The 12,367-nt window shown below is 32.0% G+C and overlaps 1 long non-coding RNA gene across 10 annotated transcripts; it reads left to right on the top strand.

Moving 5' to 3' along the window:
• LOC107619500 lies at window positions 8,487–12,013 on the top strand. Of its 10 annotated transcripts, none has more exons than XR_002354509.1 (8): window positions 8,487–9,060; window positions 9,476–9,571; window positions 9,699–9,775; window positions 10,076–10,147; window positions 10,418–10,585; window positions 10,673–11,087; window positions 11,209–11,404; window positions 11,655–12,013. It is a non-coding gene; the product is annotated as an uncharacterized LOC107619500 (long non-coding RNA). The 10 variants fall into 10 exon arrangements; XR_001615669.2 differs by lacking the exons at window positions 9,476–9,571; window positions 10,076–10,147 and having other exon boundaries at window positions 8,558–9,060; window positions 10,673–10,726; window positions 10,804–10,838; window positions 11,052–11,087; XR_001615670.2 differs by lacking the exons at window positions 9,476–9,571; window positions 10,076–10,147 and having other exon boundaries at window positions 8,559–9,060; window positions 10,673–10,726; window positions 10,807–10,838; window positions 11,052–11,087.

Below are 12,367 nucleotides of genomic sequence, written 5' to 3'. Positions count from 1 at the left end.
AAGTTTTTTATTTTTTTTTTTATTTTTTTACTTAAATAGTTTTGAATCAAAACTTGCAAAGTTGCAATCGCAAGTGAAAAAAGAGGTGTGGATTTTTCTAATCAGAAGTCATGGTAGATTGGTAGGTGTTCATTTTAGGTCAAAATTTTTAATGTACTCTGTTTGGATCTCAGTGTGTTTATTAAGTATTAGGCTGCTTAGCTAATAATTTCTAACCTATTCAACAATCAACAAATAATAATTCTCATGAACCACCCTGATTAAAAAAAACTGTGCTGTATGGAATCAATTAATGAATTATCTATTATTATTTATTAGTGAGGGACTCGGTTAGTGATTGTCACACATATGTGTAGCATGAAAAGCTTAATTAAATTTTAAATGGATTTAGTCATTTAGTAATATTTTTGTATAGGCAAAAAGAGTCTAAACTTTCCTCTATTCTACTAGAGTATTTTCTTTAACAGAATTCTCAACGTGAAATTTAATTCTTAGCTTTTTCATTTATAATTTATAAAATAATAAAACCTCTACATAACATTTAACGGTTATTACATGATAAACATAAGAAAGATCATGTAAAGCACTACACTAGAAGATGACAGAAAAGTTGAATAATTGATTCAATTTGAGGAAAAAGATATAAAGAAGAGAATCAACAATTGTATTAATAGCCTGATAAGTAAATTATTCGCTGATAAAACTTTCTCACTAATAACTATAGAAGGAGCTCTCCATGTCATTTGGAGATGTCTAGAATGATTTTGAGTCTCTGAAATCGGTCATAACCAATATCAATTTTTTTTTGATAAAGAACGGAATGACATGAGGATTGAAAATGGCTTTTCCTAATTGTTTAAAGACTATGCTTTATAGGTGCAACGATGGAAGAATGGGGTGTGTATCGAGGAATAACTGATAAAAAAAACTTTCTATTTGGATCCAATTTTGGGTAATCCTAAAATTTTTTAAAACATTGGAGGTGGCTAGGAAGATTGGTGAGGGAATAAGAAGGTTGATAAATGTGGATTTCTTTGATGTGAAGGATAGAAAATCAAGAATCCTCAAAGAATGGGTGGAGATAGAAGGAAATCGAATAGTGAAAGACATGATAAATGTGGTGGGTCCATATAAGAAGACTTTGGGAGCGATTTTACGCTATGAGCAGCTGGGAACGGTGTGCACATACTGTGCAAGAATCGGCCATGATCACAAAATATGTCTCAATTTCATGGAGGATTCAAAACAGGAATATTTGAAGGAAGATAAAATAGGTGACTGGATACGCGTTGATCAAATTAGCACAAGGGTAAAAATTGGAGAAGAGGATAGGCCAAAAAATCGCAACACAAACTACCAAAACCAAGAAACTTGGAAGAAAAAGCTGATGTCCGACTGTCTTCTTGCTAGCTTCTTAGGTATGAATGTCAAATAAAGAGAAAGGGGAAAAGATGGAAGGAGGAATCGAGTTGGAGGAATGCAGATTGTAAATATAAAAATTATTGATGATTTGGAAATTGACATGAGTACTAATCTGACAAAGATAACAGGGTCGGAGACTATTTTGGAGGACGTTCTTGCTTCCAAAGAAGTAACACACCACTAGAGGATCTCACTAATAAAGCAACTAGAGTTGGAAATGCTGGTAACTTTGAGACATTGAAGAGAATGGCAAGAGATAGTACCGGGAGAGGTGTGATTTTTTTTAGGACCAAAAAGAGTGTAGAGGAGGATTTGATGTTTGACTTTGAATGGGAGAATTATAAGGCTCGTCAACACATGGATGTTGTGTGATGGTGGAGGGTGTCAGTCGTATAACGACACCTAAAGCACCATGAGGATCCTCATGTGAAACTGTTGGGGTTTGAAAAGATCCCTGATAGTCCACAACTTCAAAGGGATGTGTCAATCCCACTCTCTTGAGGTGATTTTTTTTTTCTGTGAAACTAAAAATCAACCTCATTGGTGGAACAAAAAATCAGATCTTACAATTTTAACAGTTTCACAACAGTAAATCCTAGTGGTTTAGCTAGTGGTTTGATGTTGGGCTGGAAAGAGTTTATAGACGTCACAATTCTTGAAAAAAAAAAATATCCTTTCTTAATAATGACACATATCAAGGATAAGAGAAAAAACCTGGTCTGGGACTTGATGTGTGTTTATCTTAATACAAATGAGCAGGTAAGGGCTAACCAGTTTGAGAAAATCTTATCAAGGCTACACCCATTCGAAGGGAGGCTTATTTTTTTGAGAGACTTTAATGCTATCAAGAGCATGGAAGAAAAGGAGGGGAAAAATCTTTGAATAATAGCATCAGTCCTTACTTTCAATGATTTTATTAATTACAACCAGCTGGTAGATCTTGGCATAATTGGCCAACGCTTCACATGGTCTAACAAGAGAATGGGAGATTAGTTTATTAGAAAAAGACTAGATAGAATCATAGCTAGTAGGATTTAGAGAGAAGAGTATGAGGCTACTATGGTAAGGAGGCTATGTGAGAATGGTTCGGATCATGTTCCTCTGCTCCTTGATACCGAACCACGAACCTAGAAATCAAAACAACGGTTTAAATTTCAAGAGCGGTGGTATGGAATTGAGGAAGTAACGAAGATTGTAACAGAAGAATGGGGTATGAAAGTTCAAGGCTCTCCTATATTCACCCTTACGCAGAAACTCAAGGCTTGCCAACACCGTCTTGTTCAATGGCAGCAGCATAGCAAAATGAATTCTAAGAAAGAAATTGAGGCCCTAACTAATTAGATCAACTGCGAGTTAAAGGTCTTTTTGGAGCAATGAGATCATTGAGATTGAACATAAGCTAGAGGAAGAAATTAAGAAAGAAAAGAGTAATTGGAGAGAAAAGTCTAGATGCAAATAGCTCAAAGAAAGAGATCGAAATACAAAGTTTTTCTATCAAAAGTTCCATGCTAGAAACCAAAAAAATAAAATCTAGAGACTGGTTGGAGTTAATGGAAAGAATGCATTAGACCCAAGTGGTATTGCGACAGTGACTGAAACTTATTTTAAAAATATCTTTGAAACAGCTAATCCTGAAGACCCTGGGAATATGTTTGATGAGTTCAGTCCTTCGGTTACAACTTCCATGAACTGAAGACTGATGAGACCTATATCTTTTGAGGAAATTAAAAGGGCTCTTTAGTATTTGTCCCCAAAGTGCACCAAAGGAAGACAGATTTATAGCTAAGATTTTTCAATTCTATTGGGACATTGTCGGAGGTGATGTATATAAGGCAATATGTAGTTTCTTTGGAGGAGGAAAAATATTGAGAGGCTTTAATCATACCCAAATCTATTTGATTTTGAAAGTCCCAAATGCACGAGACATGATACATGTTAGACCAATTAGCCTTTCTTCTATTTTCTATAAGATCATTTCTAAAATTCTAGTACATAGACTATAATATTTTATGAATAAAGTTATGAGCCCAAATCAATGCTTTTTTGAAGGGTGAGCTCATCTCTGATAATATTCTTATTGCTCATGAATGCATGTACTACTTAAAAACTAAAAAATCTAGTTTGCTATGTGAAATGGCAGTGAAACTAGACATGAGTAAAGTATATGATAGAGTAGAATAGAATTTTTTATGATTTATTATGGAAAGGATGGGTTTCGACACTAGATGGATTTCTTGAATCAAAGAACTAGTCATTACTGTTTCTTATTCTATACTTGTGGAGAGTCAACCATATGACTTCTTCACGCCAACAAGGGGTATCCGGCAAGGAGACCCCTTGTCACCTTTTCTTTTTCTATTCTGTGCAGAAGGTCTTTCCTATATGTTACACAAGTAAAAGCAAAACAAGACAATTCAAGGTATTCAGATTCATAAGCGGTGTTCGACAGTTAACCCTCTTTTATTTGCAGACAATTCTATTATATTTTGTAAGGCTACTGAGAAAACTAGTACTAATATGTTGTCCCCCCTCCAAGCCTATGAGATGAAGTGATCACGAGGTAAATTTTGACAAATCCGCCGTGTTCTTAATCAAAATATTCCTACTGAACTAAGACAGCAGTTGGCCGAGGTTCTTAATATTGGGCATGTTGGGGCTCAAGACAAGTACCTAGGTCTTTCTTCTATTATTCAAAGGTCAAAGAATGCTACTTTTGGTTCAATTAAGGACAAAGTACAAAAAAGGATTCAAGCGTGAAAAAGAAACCTATTATCAATGGGAGGTAAACATGTTCTTATTAAAGCGATAGGAGAGGCAATACCAGCCTACACACTCTCTTATTTTAAACTTCTCAATTCTCTGTTGGAAGAGATTCATGGTATTTTACAACAATTTTAGTGGGATTAGCGTGATTCAAAAAGAAAAATGGCATGGATCAGTTAGGATCACATGACAAGGCCAAAAATATAAGATGATTTAGGTTTCAAGGATTTCAAGGCCAAAATTTGGCTTTACTTGGTAAATAATTCTAGCGTATCAACATATTTCCTATCTCTATCCTAGCTCAGATGCTAAAGGGTAAGTACTATCGATACTCATTGTCCCTGATGCTGAAAAAGAAATCCAATCCTCTTGGAGTTGGCAAAGTATATTAGAGAGTAAGAAAGTAGTTGAAAAAGCTAAGGATTGCGATGGAGCATTGATTCTGGTCAGAATGTTAAAATTTGGCAAGACCTTTGACTACCCTCTTCCTATCCCTTTCAGATAATGTTCAACAATAATTCAGTAATAATTGTATATTAGGTGAATGATCTACTTATACTAGAGATAGAAGCTAGAATTTTAAGCTGATTGGTAATGTCTTTCTTCTAGAAATTGGTAGACACATCTTTTCTATCCAACTAAACACAAACAATAAAGACAAGCTCTAATGGACTCTGAACAACTGCAAATATTATGACATAGCCTTGGAATATCGGGTGGCATATAGTTTATATCATCTTCCTTTTGAAAAGCTACCCCTTGTAATGAAAAATTAAAACATTTGGAAGATAGTGTGGAAGCTTAAAAATCCAATAAAGGAGAATTTTTTTGTGGAAAGCTATACATAAGAAGCTACATGTGATGAACACTCTCCACCAACGATTCTAGTAACCTTATCACTTTGTCCATGGTGTCAAGTAGAAGGCGAATCAATCATACACTGTTTACAACAGTGTGGTCCAGTGCTAGAAGTATAGAGCTCTTCGCCTTTTGGGAGATTAATTGTGCATCTTGGATGCCCAAAATTTGAATCATGGTGGCAATCAACAATCAATTAGGTGCACTGTGATGGCTCCTCTGTCGAGCTTTTTCATCTATTTGTTGGGGCATTTGGAAAGCGTGCAACCTTGAAGTGATTGAAGGGGAGAAATCGGTAGCAAGTAACATCCTGGAGATGGCATTGACGACCCATCAAGCATTGAGCAGTTGATACGACACGGTCCCCTGCTGATTTTCATTCTTAGTCTACCGTTTTAGTTTTTTCTTACTAGTTACCTCTTTATGTTATGTAATATTTTGATTTTGGAAGAATCTCACTGTTGGTACTTTCTTTATTTTGTCCTCATGTGGACTTTGTTTTTCTTTTCTATAAAAAAATGAAAGCAATCTAACTTTGAAAAAAAATTTGTATAAACAACAAAATTCTTAACAAGGAAACATACACTGCTCACCAATGATTTTAACACATTAATAATTTATAGGACCTTATTATATCCCCAATTCAATTTTCGAATTGAGTTAAATCAAAAGACATGATAATTGATTAAGTGTATATTTGGTTTAGCATTCATAAACATGAACGCACGTTTAAAAAGCTTGAACAATGGACCAAATTTGTTTGGATACTTTTTTTTTAACATGATTTTTATCCTCAAACGTACGATTACTTGAAGCAATATTTTGTAGCTTTTGCTTTCAATTCTTACCGTTGAGAATTGATTGCAAAATTTATTCTCTCAACTACCCTTCTTCACATTATTCATTTTCTACATACATGTCAGCTTTATTTTATTTCTCAACTATCCTTCTTCACCTTCCTCATCTTTTCTACATATCAGCTTTATTTTATTTCTCAATTATCTTTCTTCACTTTCCTCATCTTTTCTACATGTAAAGTAATCTTCATTTTATTTTTTAACTATTCTTTTTCATCTTCTTCCTCTTGCATCTTCATTTTATTTCAGCTTTCTCCTTGTGGCTTCTCTATCTTCATTTTATTTTATCTTCATTTAATACTTTTACAATTAAATTAGTGTTATATTTATATTTATATGTAAATAATAATTTATCAATTATAATTACTTTTAAATTAAAGTATGCAAATATAAATCAAGTTAAAACAAATTCAATTTAAATCAAAATCAATTCTAGTATAATTAATAAATTGAACTCAATTCCAATTTAAAAAAACTAAACCAAACACACTAATGGTATATTCTTGCAAGCTTTTACCAAAAGAATAATAGTGGTTAGTAGTTGATGGATTGGAATGGAGTATTAGAAAGGATGTTATTAGTTAAATGTAAGTTATCATATTTTATATCAACATTAACTTTATCATTTTAAAATTTTAGCGTAAGTTTTATTTTAACATCCCCAACTTTAATGTTTAATAAATACTAAAGTTCAAATATTCAAATAACATTACCCGGCAAACTTATTAAGTAGTAGCCAAACGATCATCTTGCATGCATCACAAGTTTTTTTTTTAATACAAAATAAAAAAATTGGCAAGTGTATTAGGAGAGTTGATGAGGAGGAATCTATATCCTTTAAGTCATGATGAAGAAACGGGCCTTAAATCCTTTAATCAATAATCACCACCAACTTTGTCAATCATTGAAAATTGAGAAGCGGAATCTTATTCTCGATCAAAAGCAAATGCTACACTCTCGCTTTGTTTATTTTTCTTATACAATTGTCTATAAGCGGCATTATTGCCTATTTGCATGCACCAGTAAAATTCATATGCTGACCAAAAGGCGTTAATCTTAAACCCTACTACGTTACCAACAAAATTCATATTGTACTAACTTTTATTTATAATTATATTTAATGGAAGTGTTTTTATATATATATTTAATAAAAATATTTTTTTATAACTGTGTTTAATAGAAATATTTTTATAGATATATTTTCTGGATGTATCTCTTTATATATGTGTTTAAAATATAATAATTATTAGACACATCCACGAACACACTTCCATGATGTGCATGTTTTGAGAAAGTTACATCCCCAAAGGATTTGTGTTTTAGAAATGTTTGTTTAGAACATTATTAACAGATCGATGGATATTGTTCATAATATATATACCTAGGATTTATTAAGGATAAATGTACAAAATTTAGATTTTAAATATCGTATTAAGTGGGACTATTCTAAACTGTATTCGATTACAATAAGTAATATATTCTTACAGTCATATTACATAAAAAAATATTTTTTTATAACTAGGTTCAATCAATTANCTTATATATATTTCTAATGAATTGATTAGGTTAAAAAATATTAATCTAAAATAATAAAAAATCATTTATAATTATTTTTTTAATTATTCTTTCTTTACACACATAGTATTTATTATCTCCTACTAAAATGTGAAATCTACTTGTTATAGAATTTATAGTGATAGAATAGATAATATAGTTAATAAATGTGAAGGGCTAATCAGTTATATACATCTATCAAGAATAAAGTTATTAGGAGTGCAATTAAAAGTCATGTGAAAAAGTTAGTTCGATTTAGCAATGAAAGTTTATTCTCCTTTCTATTTTTTTCTCTCTTAATCTCTAAATTCTTTCTTTTCTTTAACTAAATTTGGTACCTTTCTATAGTATCAGAACTTTAAATTCTATCTGTACGAAATAATTTTGATAATTCTAAAACTCAATTAGTAATGGCACCAAACTTCACTTTTTCTTTAATTTTAATGAAATTAGACGATGACAACTTTTTTTTTTATTGAAAAGATCAAGATGAATAAATTAAATGATCGAAAAGCACAATTTGCTGAATCATATCATAAGAATGGACATTCCACAGCAGTATGATGCAACATGAGTAAAAAATTTTGAATTTTAGAGGTGACTAGATGCATTGTTGAAGTCTTAGTTATTGGCATTCATGTCAAATCTTTCACTATTCGAATGGTAGGGTATATTTACACATATCAATTGTGAAAAAAATTAAATTATTTCTCCTATCAAATTAGAATTAGAATAATGTAGCTAAAAAATAGACTCAACAACATTAGAATTGAGAATTCGGTAAATGAATATGTATTAGCAATTAAAGTAACTATAGATTCTTTAGTTTCAGTAAGTAAACCAGTTAGTGAAAGTGATCACATAAATGCTATATTTCATGGCTTAATAGAAGAGTAAACTCTGTTAATCACAACAATAGTATCCAGGCCTACCAATATCTCAGTTGGAGAGTTGAAAACTCTATTGTTAACACATGAGAGTATGTTTGAGAAGTTTAGAAAGCCAGACTCATTTATCCAAAGATAATTTAGCACAAAGATCTTTCGATTTCAATGGTAGCATATGTGATTTTAAAGGTAGTGATTATAGGGGCATACACTACAAGATTAATATTGATTTGAGGGAGTATTTTAGTGAAGGTTTTTAAAAACCTCCACAATACATTTTATTTATGGCACTTTAAAAAACCTCCACTCATAATTAATTAAAATTCAAAATTAAAAAAAACGTCATTTTCTCTTTTTTCTCAAAATGAAAGGTGCAGAGTCAGCTGAGAGAGAATAAACCCTAAGTTTTTCACGCCATTTTTGCCGCCGTTCTCGCTGCGGTTTTCGCTGACGGTGCTGTTACCACTGTCGTGCCCGTTGCAATAGAGAGCTTCTAGATCGAGTCACCCCTTCTATCAACGCGTTTTCGGATTTGTTCTCTCTGTCTGTCGTTGCTGCCACTTTGCCATCGCAGTTTCTGCCACCATTGCTGCCACAGGTTCTGCCGTCGATGCCACCGTAGTTGCCGTGGTACAATGCATTTGCAGATCTGTTCACTCCCGAGCTGCTTCTTCAACGTCGCTTTCTCTCACTCCAATTTCTCCTTTGAATTGACGCTGGTACTTCTTTTTCTTCTTCTTCTCTATTAATTTGCTGATATTTCTTCTTTGTTAACAATAAATTTCTCCTCTGTTGCAACTTTCTTACGGTATCCCCTCTTGTTCTGTATTTTTTTTATTATTTTTCATTTGTATTGATAAGGAGTCTTGGAAACAAGGCAAGGAAGACATGATAATTGTTCATTGAAGCTGATTTGTTTCATGACAATAGTTAGTAATTTTTTTTGTTTTAGGAGTGATTATTAGTTACTTTGTTAGGATTCTGATTGAGTCTTCTATAGATTAACAATGGTGATGTTGACATGTGTGTTGTCTTTTAAATTATGCAAATTCAGTATTGTTACTAGTTGAGGCTAGATTATTCTTTACAATCACTTTTAAATTAATGGTGAATTGACAAGGTGTTGAAAAACAGGGATTTATTTAACATATTCAAATGGTATCACTTGGAAAAAGGCTAGTTCCTCATGGCTTATTTGTAGAACTTTAAAGGAAGAAGTGAATATTACAGGTTAAATCACTGCAGGGCTCCATCTAGTTTCTCTCAATTTTTAATTGGGTTATTCTGATTTAAAAATTAATAATTGAGTCTTTCACTATTATGTGTTTAATAATGTATTTGAGGTGTTGTATTTTAGGACCACTTGGATTTCAAAATGAGGAATATAATGGGAGCTTGCTTACTTTGGTCTATAGGCCATACTCATGAACAAAGGTGTGGATTATCTGCATTTATTTGCTGAATATATAGTTTGGCATTCATTTTGTTTATTTTATCAAATCTTTTTAGATTTTTCTTTCAGTAATTTTGTACATCTTCGTTAATGCCTTTAGACAGCGAGTAAAAGAGGTATCTATCATAGCCAATTTGAAAACTTTAACAAGTTTCTGCACAGTTCTATTCATCTGTATTTTTCATTATCTCTGTGATTTAAAAAAAATCAGCTTTGAGTTGGTCATGAGATTGGTTTTCCTTAGATTCTTATTGAGTTGCATCTTTTTTCCAAGTGAGCAGAGAAAGAGGGTGTATCTTTATCTCATAGAAGAATCTACAGTTAGCATAAAGTCATCTGAATAGTCTTAATTGGTATTTCTTGCTACCTATTGCAATGTTCAGTTATGACATTCTATATGTTTTTACTTTCCCAATAAGTATATAATCTGGCATTCAATTGAAGCCAATTAACTATTGCCTAGTAACGTGGATTTGCATTTGTTAGCAAATCGTCTATGAGATAATTTTAATTGCACTAATTTACTTTACAGTTAACAAATCCTATACCTCCTTAAATTTGGATATGCTTTTTGTAACTTCTGCTTTCTTTTCTATCAAGTTGTTGATTTGAGATTCTTCTAGGTGAAATCTGCTATTCGGCAAGGCAGGAGAAGTATGCCGGTTAATGGATATGAGGCAAGGGTTGTCATGGCTCTTTTGCAATGTGCTGAGACGTTGCAGGGTGATCTAAAAGTGGCCATAAAGGAAGACAAGGACTGGTATAGTCGTTTCATGCCTCTTACAGAAGTGGTAAATGGTGAAAGAAGTTATTGGATCTATAAATTATGAATATTATTATGTCTCTGATAGCTTATTCTTACCTAAACGTGCTTGCAGATCATGGAATTTGTCGTTAATTGATCTTTAGTTAAAATGATAGAACAAATTGAGGTAAATAAGAACTCACTTTATGTAAATTATATTTGTGTGAACTCACTTTTTTGAGACTATGTTTTCTTATCCATTAGCAGCAATGAAACACTACAATAATGGGCTAAAAGAGGTAAATTAACTTCTTAGTCCTAGTCTTCTATTGATTTCTTTTTATTATAGTACCTTTATTAAACAATAAAAAGAAAAATTCTTCTCTGTGATGTTTTTCAGGAAGAGCAATACAATAGAATTGACGTTTATTCTCTCTTTAGTGATAGTAAGATACATTTATTTATATATTTATAAGAGTTTATATTAACTTATTTTTATTTTGAAATTGAAGTGCTGAAGGTGAAGGAGGAAAGGAGGAGTATTGGGAGTAAGAGTCACTGTTTCCTTTTTTATAATATCTTTATCTCCTGCATACGGATTATGATTCCTAATTGAAAATTGTTTGGCTTACGCCGTTACTTCAATTTGTTTTTCTATGTCTTCTGCAGTGGTTATCACTCCGTCCTCCAGAAATTGTTTGGGCAGGCAGAGACCCAAAGGTCGTAGAAGAAGTAGCCGCCAGGAGAAAGAAAAAATGTTGAATGGATCTTAGAAGAATTGAACCACTAATGTCCAGTTTGTGATCATTATAACTAATCAAGTTATAATGAACCTCAGCCATCGAAAGATTTCATTCAAACTCAGGTTGACCACAATCATAACTTAGGCCCTGGCTTATCATGCTTCTTCCATATCTCCATTTTTGTTCTTTCTTTATTTTCTTCCTTAACTTGCTTGATAAATTATTTGGATTTTATATTACTTTTGAGTATAGATGATGACTAACGGAACTTCCTAATTTCAAGCTTAACCTTTGATTTTAAACTTCTCTGACTAATTCTCCTATTTTGTTAACCAATGATTATTTCTTATAATTCCCTTTGCTTTGTTGCAGGGAACAGCATTGGTGGTACTCGTCGGACTTGTCGTTGGTTACCACCACTAGTTCCTCAAAGCTTGGAAGAGAGAGTTTCATAGATCTTAACCTCCTTGCCTTAGCTGAAGAAGATGATGCGAACCAATTCGAGGATTCCGCGGTTTCAGATGCAGATTTTGTGAATCCGGTGAAGGTTTTTCCTAGCTGAAAGTTTTTTTTTTCACGATGACTATAATGATTATTTTAGTTGTTATTGATCCAAAAAGGTACTAAAAAGTTTTGGTTCATTATTTTTCTTTCTTTTTTCTATTTTCTCTTCTCAAGAACAATTTTTAGATTTGTTCAGTTACAGCTAATTGGAATAATATGGTTTACTCTATAGTTGTTATTTATTTAATAATTTCAATATCAATTATCATTCTTCTCTGATTCTAACTCTAATTCAGTTCTTTTAACCTCTTTTCATACTTGTTCTGTTAGTCATATTTAACTAAAATTTTCTTCTTGTCTTTTGAATATAATTTAATAGTAGAATGAAATTCTGGGATATTCATGCTGAACAAAGACTTATTTTAGAGATTTTTATTTAATTAATGATTAAATAAATATATAAAATGAGTACAGATGACATATATTAAAGTTTTTTTTGTTTTAATTTATATGAAATGAGATTAATAAATTTTTTTAAAATTAAAAATAAATAAATAATTATAGGATTTGTGGAGGTTTGA

This window comes from Arachis ipaensis, chromosome B09, assembly GCF_000816755.2.
Source record: "Arachis ipaensis cultivar K30076 chromosome B09, Araip1.1, whole genome shotgun sequence".
Taxonomy (NCBI): domain Eukaryota; kingdom Viridiplantae; phylum Streptophyta; class Magnoliopsida; order Fabales; family Fabaceae; genus Arachis; species Arachis ipaensis.
Note: the sequence above shows the minus strand (reverse complement) of the source record. Positions and strands in the feature narration are given on the sequence as shown.